Source organism: Chenopodium album, chromosome 9 (assembly GCF_948465745.1).
Source record: "Chenopodium album chromosome 9, dcCheAlbu1.1, whole genome shotgun sequence".
NCBI lineage: Eukaryota > Viridiplantae > Streptophyta > Magnoliopsida > Caryophyllales > Amaranthaceae > Chenopodium > Chenopodium album.
In genome coordinates this window covers 53,414,597-53,423,856 of record NC_137842.1, presented here as the reverse complement: position 1 = coordinate 53,423,856, position 9,260 = coordinate 53,414,597, and positions in this window count along the sequence as shown.

The following is a 9,260-nucleotide window of genomic DNA, read 5'->3' as shown; positions in this document are numbered from 1 at the left end:
TAGATGAGATGATACGCGATGTTGAAGGTGAATTTGGTGACTGATTTGATGTATTTGATTCATTATCAGAGGCTGCCAAAAAGCCTTTGCATCTTGGGCCCAAAAAACCCTAAAACTTAGTAAAATGCTCTTTTGATATGATTTCAAACATTAGACACCTAAGACGAGGTAATATTGACATGTTATGATAAAGAAATAGTGCATTAGATAACAAATGTAGAAAATGGGTAAAGTAGAAGTCATATAGGCCTTATTTGGGCGAATTTAGATAAAAAAAAGCGTCCTAAAACTTAGTAAAAACCCTTTTTTGATGTGATTTCAAACCTTAGATACTTAAGAGTAGGTAATATGGGCATTCTATGAGAAAAAAATAGTTCATTTGATAGAAAATATAGAAAATGGGCAAAGTATAAGTCATATAGGCCTTATTTGGGCAAATTTGGATAAAAGGCGTCCTAAAATTTAGTAAAACTCTCTTTTGATGTGATTTCAAACCTTAGACACCTAAGAGTAGGTAATATGGGCATGCTATGACAAAGAAATTGTTCATTTGATAGACAATGTAGAAATTGGGCAAAGTAGAAGTCATGTAGGCCTTATTTGGGCCATTTTGTGAAAGAAATAAACCTATATATGTGGCCTTTGAAATAGTTGACATACATTTGGTTTGAATTTTATGTAATATGCATGATGTATAATGTTTGGTTTTTTCTTTTTTTTTTTCCAAAGGTTTGCAAGATTCAAAGGGAAGGCCCGTTAGCAAGCAAAGAAATTGATGAAATTTGCGACATGTGGGCTTTTTTTTGTGACATTTGATGGCAATCATGGCATCTAGTTGTCGGAGTGGGGGCGCACACACCGAATTAAGTGAGCTTAAGTTTACTTATTATGAACAATGTTTAGTTATGTTTTTTTTATATATATTTACATTAATTATATATAATTAGTACGTAGTATATATTATTTGTGAGTGTTATCTTTATGTATTTCGGTGTACATATAATTGTTAATTAAGTATATTATTGATGTTACTTTTGATATGTATATTTATTTCATTTTGTTATTGTATTATTATTCTTTAATTTGTAATATTTTAATTATTACTAATTATTATATTAATATTATTAATAATAATATTGAGAATTAATAATAATAATTAATAATTCATAATATTGACAGATTAGTATGTATATTAAAACAGGTCACTAATACTATTATTATTAATTAATACTAATTTTGTGGAAAAAAATCAAATGGAAAGCAGTTTGGAGCCAAAATAGCTTGTTGTTACACTTGACATAATATTATGTCAAGTGCAAATGGCAAGCGGTTTGGCGCCAAAACCGCTTGCCATTCTCCCCTAATGGCAAGCCCCATAAGCCCATGCGGTTCAAAACCGCTTGCCATTACGTTTTTTTCTACTAGTGTATATAGTTAGAATAAAATTAAATATATAGGTTAGATTTGAATCAATCATTTCAAAAAAAAAATTGTTTTCATATTAGCATTAATTCATTAAATATAAGTTGTCGTAAAATAACTTATTTCCAAATAGTTTAAATTCTATCAAATTTTATTAACAATATTTTGAATCAAAATGATTTATACAATAAATTTTAACCAAAATTATTGTTCTAAGATTTCTTTAAATTATTTTTTTACCATTATAAGACAAGCAAATCATAGAGTGACATGTGTGAGCATCACATTGATTTGCTTGTCTTTTAGTATAATATATTGATTGATTGATTGATGATTGATTGATGATGATTGATTGATTGATTGATTTGTAAAATAATCTCACTTTTTGGTGAAAAAAACAATTGATCGAGTGTAAGCAATTGTATATTACAATATTAATAATTGTATGTTATACTATATAGTCAATTATTATCAAATTTCAATATTAAGGAGCATAATTTCACTTTTTTTATAAGAGCGTAATTTCATTTATTGGCAAAATAATTGGTATAGATTTAGTAGTTGTATTATTATTAAAGAGCATAATTTTTATTTTTTTAAAAATACAATTATTGATCGAGAGTTAGTATGTGTATATTACAAGTTTATAATTTTTTTGTCTTTTAATATTCGATCATCTAATTTTAATGGAATAAGATCATATTAATATGGCAAACGCATAATGAATGAATAGGTTTTTTTTTTAAATATAGTTAGTAATCTTCTTATATGATGAGAAAAAGGATAATAAAACAAAATTAGTTAGAGTTGTTGTTACAGAAATAACATAGTTAGCATTTAAACTCAAGTTGACGTCATCAAACGTCAACCTACAAGTGTCACACACGTGTCATCGTCAAGGTGTGGAACTGAATAAATAAGATTGTTTAGTTTATTTTATTATAAACTTTTATACAGAGATTGTACCCAAAAATAAAATACTAATATAAATTCATTGTTACTTTATTTCCCATCTTTATTTATTTAGAATCGAAATTTGTTAAAATAAATTTTGGCACGCTCGGTGGGACAATTTTCGCTCTTTATCTCCGCTCTCCAAATTTCAAAACTCGTAGATTTAATGGGGCATGTCAAATTTGCTTTCAAATTCTACAGGAAATTTCCAGACCAAGTTGCATCCGATGTCAAATCTCCACAACAGGTCTCGAGGGGGCGTTTGTTGACACCGAAATTTTATTAATTATTAGGTGTAAGATATATGTAAATAAGGAGATAATATAAAAATTATTAGATATTATCTTCAAGATCTCGTAGAATATTTAATAGCTATCTTGTTTACTCCTCTACGACTCTCTATATAATGAGTGTAGAATCTAGGGTTTAAGGAGGCTCAGATGGAATAAGTCTCAAAGACCTCCCAGTTGTTGTTTTTAAGTTTAAGGAGGCTCGGATAGAACAAGTCAAAAAGACCCTATCTCCTCCCTACAACCAAACATTGTAGGTATATAGTGTGGAATAAGCCGACAAGGCCCCGTACTATAAACACATATCAAAACCCTAGCCCTTTGGAGAGAGAAATCAAAGGATCTACGAGAGTTGTAATCCACAAAATATTAATATAATCATTGTTTCCGTATATTTTTCTACTTCTTTAATTATATATTGTAGGTTTGAAATTTTATGGTTTACAAATTGGCACGCTCTGTGGGACAATTTTCGCTCTTCATCTCTGCTCTCCAAATTTCAAAACTTGTAGATTTAATGGGGGCATGCTAAATTTTCTTTCAAATTCTACAGGATAGTTTCGAGACCAAGTTGCATCCGATGTCAAATCTCCACAACAAATATCGAGGGGGCATTTGTTCACACCGAAATTTTGTTAATTATTAGGTGTCAAATATACGTAAATAAGGAGATAATATCAAAAAAAATATAAGATATTATCTTCAAGATCTCGTAGAATATTCATGTTCTTCAGCATTTTTCACCTTATCGGCATACAACTCTGGGTGTTGAAGTGCAAGAGATAAATGTTGACACATCTCTTTGGGCAAATGAAAAATTTGCCTCCATCCCATGTGTGAAGGAAGAGCATCTAAGACATTAGATATTTTTGGATTTACTACCACCTTGGATTGTTGTAAAGCTAATTTTGTTGATGTTTCATTATCAACTTGTTCCTCCTCACTTTCAACAAAGGAAACTGTAGACACCCATTTGTGTCTCCCCAAAACCAAACCCAGTGATGAGTACTTTTCACGTCGGATCATAATCGAATGAAGTGAAAGTGTGGAAAGTCTAGTGCTGCGGTTAGTTTTTAATTATTTTCTTTCTCTCTGTTTTTGAAAACATATTTTAAGGAAATAGTCAATCTAGTTTAGTTTGGTCCTTGGAAAGGGTCCAATAATAGTGTAGTTGGATTGTTCTCGAAAAGAGCTTTCTAACGATATATTATAAGCCCAATTCCGATGAATAATGAGAAAGTTATGACCAAATTACTAAACTGGGTCCGGTTTAATTTTTATATGCGGCCCATTGATCTAGAGGAGGGCCTATTATGATTTATCATTCTTAATGCAATTATGATTGATTATAGTCTTCTAGAATTTTCTAGAAGGTTCTTTTGAATCCTAATTTGATTAGCATTGATAAATTGACTTTTAAGAGTTTTAATTAGAATAAAAGAAGTATTTTTAAGGAAATTACACTTTTACCCTCTCGTACGCTTAAATTTTATCAAAATATGAAAACGGGTGGAAAACTGATTGCAGCGCCATACGATAGACCTGGCGTCTGGCGACAGGCGCGTGTTTGGCGACAGCGTCGTGTTTTATTCTTTTCGAAACTCTGATTCGTTTTTTATCATATCCGGCTGATTTTCTTTATAAATAGCCTCCTAAAACCTCCATTTTAAATCATTAACTCCCTATCAATTCTTTCTTCTCATCAACTCTCATTAAGAAATTCTTGATACTTTCTCTCTTTCTAAACCAACTTTTCAGAAACAAAATTCCGCATTCACAAGATCAGACACGCCTAGCATAATTCGAAGTTGCCTTCGCCCTAGACGTGAAAGGTTTAATTTCTGAGGGTTTGGTCCCTAATTTCTCTTTCAATTATTTAATTTAATTGTTTGATTTATTATTTTCCTTGAAGTTACTAACGTGTGTATTTTGTTATTAGAAAGAGATACGAGGCATCCAAGTAAGTGCTTTAATTATTTTAATTGATATTATTATATAGAAATCATGTCTAGGTTGTTATTATATTTCCTAGTATTATGTTAGGATGCTTGATGTTTTAAATGACAACAATGATTCCTAGTATCATGTTTAGGGAAAAGGTTATAATATCAAATATGGTTATTATGATTCCTGCGATGCTTCCTATTGTCTTTCCTAATATTCACGTTAGTATCATGTTAGGGTTAAAACTTTGATCTTTATTGCTTAGTGACATGCTAGAGTTTGTTATTAATCTTGTTAGTATCATGCCTAGGATCTTGCTATTATTATGTTTTAACATGATTATTTTAATTATGATTATTATGATTATTATTATTTTGTTGCTTGATATTTATTTATTGTTATTGCTTTATCACACCTTTTATGCATGTTTAAAGGGAATTCGTACTTGTAATCACACTTAATAAGATAATTAATAATCTTGTTTAGGGTTAATATGATTATAATTCAAGTGATCGCCAATAATAGTTTTATTTGTGCATTAATATTCAACCAACATAGATTAAACAGGTTTAGGGTTAACCTATTGATTGCATGTTAGTCAGAAAGCGCACATGAATACGAGAAGAATAAAGTAGAGGTCTATTATTAGGGCAAGTTCAATCGCTTTTAGGTTGGATTTGTACCTTCATCCCCGAACTTCCAGTCTTGGTTCCAGTCCTATTGGAGTTAACGATCTCCTGGATCGTTAAGGGGTGTAACCTTCACCCTGTGAACGGTTTACAAGTTCATAACACTTGTTGGCGACTCTTTTGCTCTAGCTTCCTTCCCTTTGGACGCCACCATGCTTAAGTCTATGATCACAGTGGGGTTCAAGTTTGGGGTAATGCTTGAAATATTCCCTACAGAAACTATATTCACCGTACCCACAGTAAAGTAGTCTTCCGGGAAACTCCTCTTAAGTAACGGGACACAACGACTCTTGCTCAAACAAATCTATAGGGAGGACCTATTGCTTGCTGGCTTCTTTTTCTTTCTTTCTACACTTCGAAAGCTTAGGTTTTCTCTTCCTTTTCTGCTTTCTTCTACGATGTGAAGGTTATGATTTAGGAGTATGCACTTGTTTCCTTGGCCTTATCCTTGTCACCAATGTCCACCCTTCGTCATCATCTTCATTCCAGGAGTTAACATGTGTAGGTTGTTCAACTTGGGATGAGACTTCATGTCGAATAGGTTGACTCTCCATAAGTATGATCACATTCTCCAAACTTCCAAATTGAAAAGTTTGAGCCTGAAATGATGGTGCAAGAGCTACTGTGGCATGATTGGATGTCACTGGCTCGTCGACATCTAATTCGATTGTCCCATACTTTGCCAATTGCATTATTTTCTCCTTAAGTGTTATACACTTTTCAATAGGATGATTGATCAACCTATGATACGGACAATAATTGGGATCGGATGTCTTGCTCATCTGCTCAGGACTCTTTGACTCAGACAATTGAATGATTTTGTTTTCAACCAATTTGTCTAACATGACAAACAAGTCAGAGTCTGGGAAAGGGTACTTCTTAGCTTGAAGCTCTTTCAAAGTAGGTTTATCTTTCTTGACAAATCTTGAAGATGTACCCTTACTTTCTTCTTTCCCGAAATCTTGATGGGTGCAGAAGAGGTAGTCACAGACAACGTCTCCTTAGTTGAACTTTTGGAGGACTTGTCGCTTTTGTAATATTCCTTCTTTTCTTTCTTGGCTTCCGAAGAAAGCCCCTTCTTCTTCTTGTTGTAGGCGATTGAGAGTTCCATATCATGAGCTCTCGTCGCCAATTCTTGAAACGATCCTGGCTTGATGTCCTTTAGGATGTAATGTAGTTCCCAACTCATCCCATTAATACACATCTCGATGGCAGAGGTTTTAGTCAGGCGATCTTTACATTCCAAACTTAGAGCCCGCCAACGGTTGATGTAATCAATGACTGGCTCTTCCTCCCATTCTGCGGTTTAGGTTAGCTCAGTCATGCTAACGACACGCTCAATGATGAAGAATCGACCTCAAAACTCCATTTCCATTTTATCCGATCCCAACTGTCAATGGATTCAGCCTCTAAGTTGGTGTACCAGTCAAAAGAGGTTCCCTTAAGAGAATGAACGAATTGTTTAACCAGCAACTCACCCCTAGTACCACCATTGCTGCATGTCTCTATGAAGTGCGCAACATGTTGTTTTGGGTTACCCTTTCCATCAAAGAGTTGAAATTTTGGAGGTTGATATACAAACGACATTTTCAGCTCATCTATTCTCCTAGTGTAAAGCTTCACATAACGTCGGCTATTGTATGCAACTCCACCTCCAAGTTGGCTCTTGACAGTATTAGCTATCATAGCTTGAACTTGTTCAGCAGTGATTGAATTTTGTGGCCCATTTGGCTTTAATTCCGTCGATTTAATACTACCATCTAAGCTGTCATTGCTTTCAATCTCAATCGGTTGTTTCTCAAGCTTCTTTGTCAAAACAACAATTTGTTCATTTTGTTGTTTGATTTGAGCATCTTTTTCCTCCCCATCTTTCTTCAGCTGTTCAAGGATACTGCTCATTTAAGCCAGTTGTTGTTCGACCGTCTTAGTATGCGTCACCATAACAGTAGCAAAAGTAGGCTCAAGTGAACTCACACTAAACTCATTGTCATGTTCTTCATTAAAGTGATCGAAGGATGAGTTTGTGTGCATGACAGGTTCGAACGAACCAAACACAAGACTCTCATGTGATTCGTGAGTGGATCGGAGGACGTGAGAGACCTCACAGAAGCAGCAAGACGATCACGACTTTTTCGTGCTTTGGTTGGGACTGACGCGGCACGCAAGCTTCTTGCGGCGGAGTCAACAACATCTTTCTTCATCCCTCTAGTAACGATGCCCTCATCAGTTTGGCTGTTAAGCATTTCAGCCAATTCAACAACCCTTTGTTGAGCTGTAGCAAAGATCCTTTTGGCGACAGGGGTCTTTGAGGTCATTTCAAGTTTTTTTTTTCGTTTTTTTGAACGTACGGAAAAAGAGATGAGAGGCAGATATAGTCCCACCGAGTGTGCCAATTTGTAAACCATAAAAATTCAAACCTGCAACATATAATTAAAGAGGTAGAAAAATATACGGAAACAATGATTTTATTAATATTTTGTGGAATACAACTCTCGTAGATCCCTTAATTCCTCTCTCCAAAGGGTTAGGGTTTTGATATTTGTTTATAGTACGGGGCGTTATCAGCTTAATCCATACTATGTACCTACATTGTTTGGTAGTAGGGAGGAGATGGGGTCTTGTGACTTATTCCATCTGAGCCTAATTAAACCCTAGAAACGACTCTCTTTATATAGAGTGTCGTAGAGTAGTAAACAAGATAGCTATCAAATATTCCACGAGATCTTGAAGACAACATCTTATATTTTTGAGTTTTTCTGAGCTATGCCCCCAAGGTTATTGAGTTTCTAAGGTGTGCCCATGCTTATTACATACTTTTGGGTTTTGATATTATCTCCTTATTTACATATATCTTACACCTAATAATTAACAAAATTTCGGTGTCAACAAATGCCCCCCTTGAGATTTTTTGTGGAGATTTGACATCGGATGCAACTTGGTCTCGAAACTTTCATGTAGAATTTGAAATCAAATTTGGCATGCCCCCATTAAATCTACAAGTTTTGAAATTCGGAGAGCGGAGATGAATAGCGAAAATTGTCCCACAGAGCGTGCCAATTTGTAAACCATAAAATTTCAAACCTACAATATATAATTAAAGAAGTAGAAAAATATACGGAAACAATGATTATATTAATATTTTGTGGATTACAACTCTCGTAGATCCTTTGATTTCTCTCTCCAAAGGGCTAGGGTTTTGATATTTCTTTATAGTACGGGGCCTTGTCAGCTTAATCCATACTATGTACCTACAATGTTTGGTAGTAGGGAGGAGATGGGTCTTGTGACTTATTCCATCTGAGCCTAATTAAACCTTAGAAACGACTCTCTTTATATAGAGTGTCGTATAGTAGTAAACAAGATAACCATCAAATATTTTACGAGATCTTGAAGACAATATCTTATATATATTTTTTGATATTATGCCCTTATTTACATACATCTAACACCTAATAATTAACAAAATTTCAGTGTCAACAACGGCCACCACCCATTACCACCAATCGCAACCACAATTCGCGGAGCAACCTCAATTTTGACCCACTCTCGTCCCAATCTCGCAAGCAATGTATGTGAAGAATGCCACATTTCAGAGGGGGTGGAGACGACGGCTAGCGAAGGAGCAAAATGGTTTGGCTGGCATGGGGAGGGGTTTCAGGCGTCGCCCGGTGGTGGTGGGGTTGCTGCCGGCAAGGGGAGGGGTTTCCTTTTTTCGTTTTTAAAAAATTGACTAATGATGTTGTGATACATGTTACAGGTAACCTATTGAAGTGGTTATCAACTAAAAGATTACCAACAAATCACGTTTCATTTTCTACAAATGTATGTCTAATGTCATTCTATTTTAAAATAAACTAAAAGTCGTTCTATTTATAAAAGTCCGGTGAAAGATGGTGTTATTTGTAACAAATTTTACAAAACAAAATGGAAATAAATAACAAAAACGTAACGACACCTGATG